Source organism: Balaenoptera physalus, assembly GCF_965194825.1.
Source record: "Balaenoptera physalus genome assembly, chromosome: 20".
Taxonomy (NCBI): Eukaryota; Metazoa; Chordata; class Mammalia; order Artiodactyla; family Balaenopteridae; genus Balaenoptera; species Balaenoptera physalus.
In genome coordinates, this window is record NC_138901.1 from 25,013,340 (window position 1) to 25,027,008 (window position 13,669).

General features: G+C 38.3%; 1 protein-coding gene across 5 annotated transcripts in view; it reads left to right on the plus strand.

The window, feature by feature from the left end:
• SPOP (speckle type BTB/POZ protein) overlaps positions 1-13,669 on the plus strand; it is a 67,067-nt gene that overhangs the window by 25,909 nt on the left and 27,489 nt on the right. For 2 of the 5 annotated variants that reach the window (XM_082442326.1, XM_082442327.1), the window contains one exon: positions 10,380-10,428. The exons of the other annotated variants lie outside the window; for them this stretch is intronic. The gene's annotated coding sequence lies outside the window, so the exon portion shown is untranslated. The remainder of the gene's footprint in view (positions 1-10,379; positions 10,429-13,669) is intronic. 5 annotated transcript variants of the gene reach the window in all.

The window sequence follows — 13,669 nt, forward strand, 5'->3', positions numbered from 1 at the left end:
AGTATTTTTTACTTTTAAGTTCTTTTCCCTTTATTTGCTCTTGGGCTATGGAGAGGCATTTTGTTTGATTTACTTGGAGTATCTTTTCCTTAAGAAGGGAAAAGTATAAACATGCCAGAGGCTTGCTAGCAGTTGAAAGCAACTGTTGGTCAGCCAGAGAAAAGAAGGCAAAAAACAGGTTGGGGGATGGAAAAAGTGAAGCAAGAGGGAGGAAAAACAGATTTGAAAGAGGAGAAAAAGCATTTAAATCATTTCCAAAAGTCTCAAGTTTTCTTTTTAAAAATCTGTCTTTGAGTTTAGGTACTATACTTGGAGGTGATTGAAGGAGGAGTTGGTTCTTAGAGGAGAGTGAGTAAAATTAGGGAAAGTGGGAGGACAGGTGTTCAGGTTAGAGGTAGATGATGGGGAGGAAGGAGAAGGTGCTCTGTGGAAACATGGTTCCTTGTGAGGATTGACAGTCTCTGAGGATATACTGTGTTATGATGAGTGTTATTCTTATTTAAAATGTACTTTCTTACTGAAGTATATAATGTCAGTCTCTTTACTCCCTCTGCTTAAGTAACCCCGGTGCTGTGTTCCCATCAGCTGGGGAAAATATTTCACCAAGAGCTATATTTTTTATTATTGAGAAGATCTGGACTGAATTCATTGGCTTTTTTGGTTTGATTCAGACTATTCTGATGTCAACTTTTTAAAGCTTTTCTAATCTACTTTTCCCTCTAAATTCATTGTTTTTGGGGACTTACCTGGTGGTCCAGTGGTTGAGAGTCCGCTTTCCAGCGCAGGGGACCGGGGGTTCGATCCCTGGTCGGGGAACTAAGATCCCACATGCCCAGGGGCAACTAAGCCGTGCGTACGCTCTGGAGCCTGTGCGCCGCAACTAGAGAGAAGCCCATGTGCCACAACGAAAGATCCCGCGCCACAACGAAGATCCCGCACCACAACGAAGATCCCGCATGCTGCAACTAAGACCCGACGCAGCCAAATAATAAATAAATATTTTTAAAAAAAGAAAAAGAAAGCCAAACAAAAAGTAGAGAGATTGTGAGACCTTCAGCTGAAGTCCTCTTTATTCACTTTCTCAGTTCTTTTTCCCACCTCACTCCCCAGAGACAATCTATGACCATAAATTTAGTGTGCATCCTGTGCAGAGTGTGTGTGTGAATGTATAAATAAATTCTATTGCAGTCATTTTTTTCATTTATTCTTGTTTTTCAAGATCTATCCATCTGGATACATGTAGATCTAGGTCCCTCATTTCAGCTGTTTCATTTTTTTATTTCTCTGTATGAATATTTCACAGTTTTCCCAAACCCCTTTGATGGATATTTAAATTGTTTCCATTTTTTTTGCTATTACAGACAGAACTTCAGTGAACAACCACCTCATATGATTTTTTCCTCCTCCTTCTTCCTTGTTATTGCTTGGGTGGTTTGATTTTTGTCCTAAATATCTTATTTGAATTTTCCCATTTGGTTTACCACTTTGATATTTACAATCATCATTTGAAGGAGAGGAAGGGATGAGGGAAACCTTCTCTAACTTGAAATGCCAGTTTTCTTTTACTGAGGCCAGAGGCTCTGAAATGTTCTTTTCCTGTGGATTCTTTATGGACTCTGATAAATTTGTCAGCCTTTGCATTTAACATTTTATATTTTTATTGTCTCATATCCAATAGCTGATTTTCATAAACCTCAGTAACTACTCACGTTTTCCCTTTCTCCGTTATATGTTTTCTTTCATTACTTTTTAACTCCTAGAATACTTCCCACTCATTAAATGTAGGACTAGTATTTAGTTGGTTGATCGCCAACCTAGTTCATTCAATTCTTGTCTTACAAATTCATCATGATCCAAATGTAGCTGATATTTATGAAAGAGTTTCTTGGAGCATTCTTAGCCAAATTAGACATTTTAAAAATGTAAGCCTTTACCTTATATTAGAATTATTACAGATAAATTTTGTTCAGGGACCATATGTTTCAATGACCAATGATTTTCTTTTCTCTTTTTTTTTTTGGCTGTGTTGGGTCTTCGTTGCTGAACGCGGGCTTTCTCTAGTTGTGACGAGCAGGGGCTACTCTTCGTTGCGGTGCGCGGGCTTCTCATTGTGGTGGCTTCTCTTGTTGTGGAGCACGGGCACTAGGCGCGTGGGCTTCAGTAGTTGTGGCTCATGTGCTCTAGAGTGCAGGCTCAGTAGTTTGCACACGGGCTTAGTTGCTCTGCCGCATGTGGGATCTTCCCGGACCAGGGCTCGAACCTGTGTCCCCTGCTTTGACAGGTGGATTCTTAACCACTGTACCACCAGGGAAGTCCTGGTTTTCATTTATATTTTTTTTCTGGAGTCTTTAATCCACTCTACTTTAGTCATTATTGTGAGGTTGGGTGTATTTTTAAAATTTATTTATTTTATTTATTTACTTATTTATTGGCTGCGTTGGGTCTTCGTTGCTATGTGCGGACTTTCTCTAGTTGCGGCGAGCGGGGGCTACTCTTCGTTGCAGTGCACGGGCTTCTCATCGCGGTGGCTTTTCTTGTTGCGGAGGACGGGCTTCAGTAGTTGTGGCATGCAGGCTCAGTAGTTGTGGCTCACGGGCTCTAGAGCGCGGGCTCAGTAATTGTGGCACACGGGCTTAGTTGCTCCACAGCATGTGGGATCTTCCCGGACCAGGTATCGAACCCGTGTTCCCTGCACAGGCAGGCAGATTCTTAACCACTGAGCCACCAGGGAAGTCCCAGGGTGTATTTTTAATTTTTATGTTCAAGGGTTTTTTTTTTTTTTTTCCCACTTTAAAGGTGGATCCTGTTCAGAGCTTTGAGCACTTGGAATGTTAAAGTGTTACAAGTGAAAACCGTTGCTCTTCTCTAATAATACACCTCGCCAGCTGAAGTGTTTGAGTAGGACTTCCTTTCTTGAATATATAAACTATCTTTAAGAATTAATGTGCTAAGTATTTTTTAAAGTAATTGATAAGACCTTAAAATGGAAGTCTTAGTAATAAATATAACTGTAGAATATCAGGTGCCTGTGTATTTTCTTTCAGATTTGTTTATGTCCTAGGATATGGTTCATGTCACAAGTTATTGTGGTTGGAAAGTAACCTTCGGATCTAGGCTTATTCTGCCTTTATTTTAGGTGAAGTATTCCACCAAAAGTATAAGCTCTATCTGTATACTCAGAAGTATCTGTAATCACTCAGTAGGCAGTGAATTGTTCAGTGAATTTTCTTCCTTATGTTGTAATCACTAAGTTTGAATGGAGTTCTTTACCTGTTCTTTATCCTGTCAATCCCATGTTTTATGCTGCAGAGAAATGTTCCTATTTTAAATCTTTCTTTAGAATGAAAGTATGTTCTTATGTGGAATACTAATAACACCATGGAGTTTTGTTTTCCCTTCCACTCTGGAAACTCTGCTGTAAAAAGTTTTAGTTCCTAAGTCAAAAATAATTTTTTCTTTTAACTGTAGTCACCGTCTTGGGATATTTCATCTGGATACATAACAGAAGACTTTACTGTTTCTGTGGGCATCAAAATATAATATAAAGAACCTTCTTCTTGAAATTATATTTTGTTTGCATAATTCTTTATTTAGCACACCTTTCTTCCTGACTTTAAAGAAAATATGCTCATTAAAAAAAAAACTTTAAAATAATGAAAAGTATAACTAAAGGAAGCAATCACTCAGTCTTCGTTGCTACATCTTCTTGAGTAATTCCCTTAGTGGTTATGGCGGCGCACACCCACACCAGCAGTACAGGAGAGCTCTTGTCTTTTGTCTCTCTGGGCTCTCCCAGCATTGCTGTCATTAAAAGATGCACTGCATATTTGTTTTAGGGGAAAATACAATTTAGTTTGTATCAACTTTTTATAAGTCTTACCTGTGACTCAGTACTAATAAGAGCATAAATCTGAAACTTGTTAGTAAAACAAACTTTGTTAATAAATTTGACTTACAGAGAAGGGAAGCCTTTTTTTCAAATGTATAAAGTTATTGTCTAAGCTTTCTAGGATGGAAATCCTAAAGAAGAGGAGATTAATTCAGTCATTTTATTAAATAAGTATTTGTTTCTGATCTTCCACTTGCCAGACACTGTCTGGGTACAGCAACAAAACAGACAAGAGTCTGCCTTCTTACATCTCAGGTAAAGTGTGGTAAATGACTTTGTGTGCTATAGAAAAAAATGAAGCAATGCAGGAGAAATAGGAGTATGGCTGGGGGGGAGGGGATGACATGTTTAAGGGTGTCAGGGAAGGCCTCACAGAGATGGTGGTTATTAGGGGAAGCCCAACAATGGAGAGGGAGTGTGCCAAGAGAATATCTAGGGGAAGAGTTATCCAGGTAGAAAAAAGGGCAAGTGCAAAGCCCTAAGGCAGGAATGAGCCTATTCTGTCTGAGGAACAGCAGCAGAGAAGGCCAGTGTGGCTGGAACACAGTGAACTCCGGAGAACATAATTGGAGATGAGGCCAGAGAGGTAATGAGGTCCAGATGGTGCAGGGCCTTTTCAGTTATTGTAAGGACTTTGGCTTTTACTCAGAGTGAGATGGAAATCATTGGAGGTTCCATCAGAGGACATGATTAAACTAAAAAGGTAATACCAAAAAATACTTGTGTCCTGGCTTTGCTTTTTCAGAAGCTTTGTTTGTTTCTTATAATAATTTGGATATTAACTAATGGCTCCTGGTGAGTAGTCATACATAGATTTAAACATTTGTGTCAGTACCGAAAATTTCCCAGGAATACAGATCTTAGGTATTGCATTTGAATTCAGAGAAAGAAAGTATAATAGGAAAGCCTGTCTATAGATATTCATTCCTGGGTGGCCCTGCTTTTATTACTGAGTTCTCATCCTGAACTGTCTTGAAAAAAAAATCAAGGGTATATTCTGTGCAAGACACTATATTCACCCTTAGACATTGGAGGAGATATATACATACACATACATACGCACACATATACTCTATTGGGTAATTTTATTGCATATTTTAATGCATTTTAAATTATGATTTTATTTTAATGCATTTTTATTTTGAAATATAACCCATAGAAAAATACACAAAACATAACTGTATAGTGTAAAGTTTAATTATAAAAAGCAAGTACTTATATAACCACCAATTAGACCTAGAAATATACCATTGCCAGCACCCAGAAGAAGCTTGCTGTGTTGTGTGTTCCTTCTAGATCATAACCCTTACCCAGGTGTCACTAACCTGACATTTGTGATAGTAGTTTCCTTTCCTTTGTGATTTTACCACCTAGGATTCATTGCAAACCAATATAATTTAGTTTTGTCTGGTTTTGAACTTTATATACATTAAATGGAATAATACTATATGTGTTCTTTTATGTCTTCTTTCAGAACCTAACTATATGTTTGTAAAGTTCATCCATGTTGTTATGTAGAACTGTAATTTCATTGCCATGTAGCACCCTGTCATGAATAGACCCCAATTTGTGTATCCATTCTACTGTTGATGTTTTGGCTGTTAGGAACACTGCTGCTGTACGTGTTCTTATTTATGTGTGCTGACGGACATGTGCAGGACTTTCTCTGGGCCATATTTGGGGGTAGAATTGTTTAGTTTTTAACAAACTAAACAATGGATCTTTAATTTTGCTTTTTTTTAACATTTTTAAAAATTTTATTTATTTATTTTTGGCTGCGTTGGGTCTTCACTCGTGCACTCAGGCTTTCTCTAGTTGCGGCGAGCGGGCTTCTCATTGCGGTGGCTTCTCTTGTTACGGAGCACAGGCCCTAGGTCGTGCGGGCTTCAGTAGTTGTGGCACGCAGGCTCAGTAGTTGTAGCACACGGGCTTAGTTGCTCCGCGGCATGTGGGATCTTCCCGGACCAGGGATCGAACCCCTGTCCCCTGCATTGGCAGGTGGACGCTTAATCACTGTACCACCAGGGAAGTCCCGATCTTTAGTTTTATTAGATAAGAAAAAACTGTTTTTCAGCGTGGTTGTACTAATTTGTCTTCCTACCAACAGTGTGAAAGTGTTCCTGTTCCTCCCAGTCCTTATCAGTATTGTCAGACTCTAAATTTTGCCAATCCACTAGGCCTAAAAGTGTTCATTCTAGCAAATTAACTGAGAAACCAAAACCTTAAACACAGTTGGTGTGCAGTAAATATCTGTTAAATGAATTCGGCCTGACTCTTGCTACTCTAAATCTTCTGAACATGACTTGTCCTGTTTTAGAGTCAATAGTTTAGTACAGTTTTTGGTGAGGGCTCATTCCATTACTGACAGTAACTAGACTTGGTTAACCAAAGTAAGAGGAGCTTATTTGTACCAGTGTACCAGTTAAAGATAGCATTTACATTTTCAGGAAAAGACTCTGTTTTTGTTTTTGTTTTTTAAATGAAAGCAGCAAAGAGGAGACAGTAAATTTTTTTTATTGGTTTATTAACAGTACATTGTTAATTCTTTTATTTCCTTGGCTGTGCCTTGTGGCATGTGGGATCTTAGTTCCCCGACCAGGGATCAAACCCGTGCCCCCAGCACTGGGAGCGTGCTGTCTTAACCACTAGCCACCAGGGAAGTCCCAAGATACTATTTTTGAAAATTCACCCACAGTGTATGCAGTACTTCATTTTCCCACAAAAAGGAAGATAGCACCAGAATTTCCTGCCTAGGTTATACTCCTAGAACCCTTGCAACCACTCTTACCCCTGTTTCTGTTTTGAGTGACTTTGTAGGCTATGGTAGATTATTTAGGGGGGTGGTGGTGGTGTTTAGCTAAGATATCTCACCAGTCTTCAACAGCCACCTTAGTGTGGCAGCTATTTATTAAAACCATAGGATACATGGCTTTGTTTAAATGTATCTTGCTTCAGTGTAAGTGACCCAGAGCACTTTTTTTTTCTTTAACATCTTTATTGGAGTATAATTACTTTACAATGTTGTGTTAGTTTCTGCTGTATAACAAAGTGAATCAGCTGTATGTATACATATATCCCCATATCCCCTCCCTCTTGAGCCTCCCTCCCACCCTCCCTATCCCACCTCTCTAGGTGGTTACAAAGCACCAAGCTGATCTCCCTGTGCTATGCAGCTGCTTCCCACTAGATATCTGTTTTACATTTGGTAGTGTATATACATCAGTGCTACTCTCTCACTTCATCCCAGCTTACCCTTCCCCCTCCCCGTGTCCTCAAGTCCATTCTCTACGTCCGTGTCTTGATTCCTGTCCTGCCCCTAGGTTCTTCAGAACCATTTTTTTTTTAAGATTCCGTATATATGTGTCAGCATATGGTATTTGTTTTCCTCTTTCTGACTTCACTCTGTATGACAGACTCTAGGTCCATCCACCTCAGTACAAATAACTTAATTTTGTTTCTTTTTATGGCTGAGTAATATTCCATTGTATATACGTGCCGTATCTTCTTTATCCACTCATCTGTTGATGGACACTTAGGTTGCTTCCATGTCCTGGCTATTGTAAATAGTGCTGCAGTGAACATTGTGGTACATGTCTCTTTCTGAATTATGGTTTTCTCAGGGTGTATGCCCAGTAGTGGGATTGCTGGGTCATATGGTAGTTCTATTTTTAGTTTTTTAAGGAACACCCATACTGTTCTCCATAGTGGCCGTATCAATTTACATTCCCACCAACAGTGCAAGAGGGTTCCCTTTTCTCCACACCTTCTCCAGCATTTATTACATTCTTTTTATTTATGTATGTATGTATGTATGTATGTATGGCTGTGTTGGGTCTTCGTTTCTGTGCCAGGGCTTTCTCTAGTTGTGGCAAGTGGGGGCCACTCTTCATCACGGTGCACGGGCCTCTCACTGTCGCGGCCTCTCGTTGCCGAGCACAGGCTCCAGACGCGCAGGCTCAGTAGTTGTGGCTCACGGGCCGAGTTGCTCCGCGGCATGTGGGATCTTCCCAGACCAGGGCTCGAACCCGTGTCCCCTGTATTGGCAGGCAGATTCTCAACCACTGCGCCACCAGGGAAGCCCCTCCAGCATTTATTGTTTGCAGATTTTTTAATGATGGCCATTCTGACTGGTGTGAGGTGATACCTCATTGTAGTTTTCATTTGCATTTCTCTAACGATTAGTGATGTTGAGCACCCTTTCATGTGTTTGTTGGCAATCTATATATCTTCTTTGGAGAAATGTCTATTTAGGTCTTCTGCCCATTTTTGGATTGGGTTGTTTTTTGATATTAAGCTGCATGAGCTGCTTGTATATTTTGGAGATTAATCCTTTGTCAGTTGCTTCATTTGCAAATATTTTCTCCCATTCTGGGGGTTATCTTTTTGTCTTGTTTATGGTTTCCTTTGCTGTGCAGAAGCTTTTAAGTTTCATTAGGTCCCATTGGTTTATTTTTGTTTTTATTTCCATTTCTCTAGGAGGTGGGTCAAAAAGGATCTTGCTGTGATTTATGTCATAGAGTGTTCTGCCTATGTTTTCCTCTAAGAGTTTTATAGTGTCTGACCTTACATTTAGGTCTTTAATCCATTTTGAGTTTATTTTTGCATATGGTGTTAGGGAGTGTTCTAATTTCATTCTTTTACATGTAGCTGTCCAGTTTTCCCAGCACCACTTATTGAAGAGGCTGTCTTTTCTCCATTGTACATTCTTGCCTCCTTTATCAAAGACAAGGTGACCATATGTGTGTGGGTTTATCTCTGGGCTTTCTATCCTGTTCCACTGATCTATATTTCTGTTTTTGTGCCAGTACCATATTGTCTTGATTACTGTAGCTTTGTAGTATAGTCTGAAGTCCGGGAGCCTGATTCCTCCAGCTCTGTTTTTCTTTCTCAAGATTGCTTTGGCTGTTCGGGGTCTTTTGTGTTTCCATACAAATTGTGAAATTTTTTGTTCTAGTTCTGTGAAAAATGCCATTGGTAGTTTGATAGGGATTGAATTGAATCTCTAGGTTGCTTTGGGTAGTAGTATAGTCATTTTCACAATGTTGATTCTTCCAATCCAAGAACATGGAATATCGCTCCATCTGTTTGTGTCATCTTTAATTTCTTTCTTTAGTGTCTTACAGTTTTCTGCATACAGGTCTTTTGTCTCCCTAGGTAGATTTATTCCTAGGTAATTTATTCTTTTTGTTGCAGTGGTAAATGGGAGTGTTTCCTTAATTTCTCTTTCAGATTTTTCGTCGTTAGTGTATAGGAATGCAAGAGATTTCTGTGCATTAATTTTGTATACTGCTACTTTACCAAATTCATTGATTAGCTCTAGTAGTTTTCTAGTTTTCTGGTAGCATCTTTAGGATTCTCTATGTATAGTATCATGTCATCTGCAAACAGTGACAGTTCTAATTCTTCTTTTCTGATTTGGATTTCTTTTATTTCTTTTTCTTCTCTGATTGCCGTGGCTAAAACTTCCAAAACTATGTTGAATAATAGTGGTGAGAGTGGGCAACCTTGTCTTGTTCCTGATCTTAGAGGAAATGGTTTCAGTTTTTCACCATTGAGAATGATGTTGGCTGTGGGTTTGTCATATACGGCTTTTATTATGTTGAGGTAGGTTCCCTCTATGCCTACTTTCTGGAGAGTTTTTATCATAAATGGGTGTTGAATTTTGTCAAAAGCTTTTTCTGCATCTGTTGAGATGATCATATGGTTTTTATCCTTCAATTTGTTAATATGGTGTATCACATTGATTGATTTGCGTATACTGAAGAATCCTTGCATTCCTGGGATAAACCCCACTTGATCATGGTGTATGATCGTTTTAATGTGCTGTTGGATTCTGTTTGCTCGTATTTTGTTGAGGATTTTTGCATCTATGTTCATCAGTGATATTGGCCTGTAGTTTTCTTTTTTTTGTGACATCTTTGTCTGGTTTTGGTATCAGGGTGATGTGATGATGGCCTTGTAGAATGAGTTTGGCAGTGTTCTTCCCTCTGCTATATTTTGGAAGAGCTTGAGAAGGATAGGTGTTAACTCTTCTCTAAATGTTTGATAGAATTCGCCTGTGAAGCCATCTGGTCAACCCAGAGCACTTTTTATAAAGATTTTTTTACATAAAAACTTGATAGTAATACTTTTAGCATTTTGTGAAGTAGCTGGCAAAAGTGGTCACTCCCCTCTTGTAAATCTTGTAAATGTGTACACAGGGCAAGCCACTTATTTCATTTTTGCTGTACTCATAGGCCAGTTCATTAGAGGAATTAGCTTGAATTTTTCTGACTTTAATTTCTAAGCGTAATCTTTTTGAGAGATGACTAGAAAATAGAGCCCTCAGAACTAGTGATGAGATATAAGAATGGTAATTTTGACTAGTAAATCCTAGCTAATGTATCACCTGCTTTTGTAAGATTTTCCCTTTTCAGAATAGCCTAAGTAAGTAAAGACTTGCATGAGATTCAGAATCTTGTTAAGTCTGATTCATCATCTCTATTTCCAGCAAAGATTTCCTGTTAGACAAGACAAATTAGAGTCTTCCTACTGACTTGGTGAGTTTTTACATAGTTTTATTTTAAACATAGTTTAAGATCATGAGGACAGAAGTGGAATGAAATGCATAGAAATATTTATCATGACTTTAAAAAATGCACATCTTGAGTGCAATCTACTGTTTCATTTCAGTGCAGATAGTATGTATAGTTGGAAGTCATATAAGGTGAGCATGTAAGTTTTTTTTTAAATAATGAGCATTACAATCAGTGTTAAAGAAACATTTTTCATAAATGGTTTCAAAAGAGGTTTTATTCTAAATATTCTTTCCTGGAGTAAACAAGAGTTATTTATTCAGATCTTCTCTGGTGACTAGTACATACAGGATAAGGCTTTACACTAATGATGGAGAGGAGAAAAGATGTTTGGATTTAAATTTTCTGATAATACATGATATGGAGACTTTAGAGTAAGATTATTTTTCTTCCGAGAAAAGATCTTCAGGGAAATTTGAATTCCAGCTTATAAAAGGAGATACCTTAAAGCAATTCATGGGCTCCCTTTTACTCTACATATAAAAGGAGTTTGATTCTGAGCAGGTTGCCTTTGTGCATGAACCTTAGAGCTCACCTCTCTATGGGTAACTTAGACAACTGTTTCTACCATTCTGGCTAGCATCTTAAAAGTTTTGCTTTGTGGTATGAGATTCTTGCCTCAAATGCTTATGTATGTTTTTACACAGTTTTATTGGGTAAAATAGGTGTTATTGCATTTTAATCTTTTAAATTCTGACAAAAATCATTGGGAGCCAGGAAATTGTGTTAAGTTGGGCATTCTGTCTAACTTTCCCCTGTTTTGTCTGCCTGTGTGGTTTTACTTTTTCCTTGCGTCATGAATTTTGGAATGAACACTTCAAACTGAGAACTTCCTGCTCATCCTTTGTCCCATTTAGTTTAGTTAGAACCTTAACATTAACATAGAAATTGGCTTATTTTTTAATAACTTTGGAAGAAGGGAGAATTTATTTTTTGCAGGTGGTTTCTAGGTAAGGAACATGGGTCCATGTAAACAATCATCAGATTTCTTTACTTAAGACCATACTTAAAGGAGAAGAGTAAAGCGTACATATACCTCAATCTCTCTTTCATACGTAGGGGGAGTTCTAAGTGTCACTCATAAAGGTAAGAGTCTCCAGAGAACACTGAATTCTGTACTGCTAGATAGTATGTAGTAGTAAATGCTGAAGAGGATCGGTTGCCCTTGTAGAAGACCAAATCCTCTGGAGCAGGTGGGTCTTTTCAGCTTCTAAGTTAATGAAGTTATTCCAAATTATATGCCCTAAGACCAGATTAGAATTTATTCTTTGGTATACATTCCTTGGGCCCTTTCTGTAACCAGACTGTGTTAGCAAGAAATATTTTTAAATGGCTTGACTGAAACATCGATGGCCAAAGAGAACTGCTTGTTGAATTTGGCTTCTATAAAGGCCAGAAGATCCTGTGGGGTTATGCAACCTCTGCCTATTTGTTTCATGAAATGACTCTTTTGTTTTTGAATTCCTTGCAAATTAGACATGCTTAAATTGTATTAAGGCCAAGGCATTCATCTGTTTACTATTTGATTTTATAAGGTTCTTCATAGTTGTAGTTGAGGGGAGAGAGAAGGTGAAAAACTGTCTCTCAAATCTCAAAACAGCTTTGGGAATATAATTACATAATAAATAGAGTCTTCTTAGCCATAAGGTTTTTTCCCTCTTCTTCCTCTTCCTTCTTCTTTTTTAAAATTCTGTTCCAGCTCTTGTTTTAGAATAAATTTTCTCAACCTAGAGGAGAAGTCTTTGATAACATGCGGGATGTGTTAAAATCTTCATCTTTCCTAAGTTTGCTCTTTGTGGCCCTAGAGATTTTTGCCCAAGCTATTCAGTGGAATCAACACATTATTATAATTTGTGAAAAGAGAGAAGTTGCTGATTGCCTCTGCCTATCTAATTTCATTTCTAAAAGTGTTTTCCTTTGGAGCTGAGATCCACTTTGAAGTGAAATAGCCCCTTTATAGTCAGGTTTGTTTGCTGATTTGGATTCGTTGTCATTCCATTTCAGACATCTCCCAAATGATGGATTTTGAAAGTGATGTGTGGAGAAGCTTAATCCTATGAACCCTATCTGCCTTTTTTTTTTAAAGCAGTTGGAGGAGGGTTTTTTTGTTTCCCTAGCAGGGGGTTAGTAATTAACAGCAGCAGCACATCACCTGATGGAAAGAACCCAGACCTTGTGAAGCCTGTGCCTGTTGCAGCCGTCGTGGTTTATGCTGCAGGACCCTCCATCCAAGTGGAGACAGGAATTTTTTCCTTCTATGTTGTTATGTAGATGTAGTCATTTGTGCCTAAATTAAAAAGCAAAACAAAAACTCAAGAAGTCTTTTTAAGGTCTAAGGAGATGCAATCCTACAAGTCTGTTTAATGGCACCTACCTCTTTCCAGGACAGACCTCTGCATTTGGAGCAGAGCATGCTGTCCCTGGACGTATTTTTGGGGTAGGGAATCATGCTAATGTGTCCATATCAACAACTCTTACATAATGGATAGTTTTTAGGGGGAGGGAATGATTCCCTAGCCCTTAACTTAAATTGGCAATAAATCTTTCTGCTCTTTGATTTTTTTTTTTTTTCTGACTGGAAAAGTTGCATCCATATTGAGAATTATTCCATATTTTAACCTTTGAGCTGGTTGCTGAGGTCTCCTTGGGGACAAGGACACATTGTAGTTATTTATAACCTATAGAGAAGGGCAGTAAGGCTATGAACAGCCAGCACATGATGAGGTTTGGGAGTCAGTGGGAGCAGTCTGTTGTTTATTCCTCTGCTTTCCACGACTTGAAATTCTTCCATGTATCTTCTTGTTCCTCTTCATTTTGACTTTGGATGAACTTTACTAGCCAGGGTATTTCTATAAAACTCTTATCTTGTAACACTTAGATTGAGGAGAAGAAGGAAAAATAGCCTTTTTATGTACAAAAGCATGTCTCATCCTCATAGTCATTTCAGAGTCTGTGCTTGCCTAAGAGATCTGTGAACTGGGAAAATCTTAAAGGTACTGACATGCATATGTAACACTATACATGTTTCTGAGTTTTCCTTATACACAACAGTTGCAAAAACAATTGAACTCTTAGTTAAATATTTGGCTATGGTAGAAAATATGTTCTGCATCTTAGCCTGGTACAGAAAAAACTTAATGTGTCTATACAAGTCTTAAAGGTATGTCTCTCTGTCTCTCTTTATATCTGTACACATGTGTACACG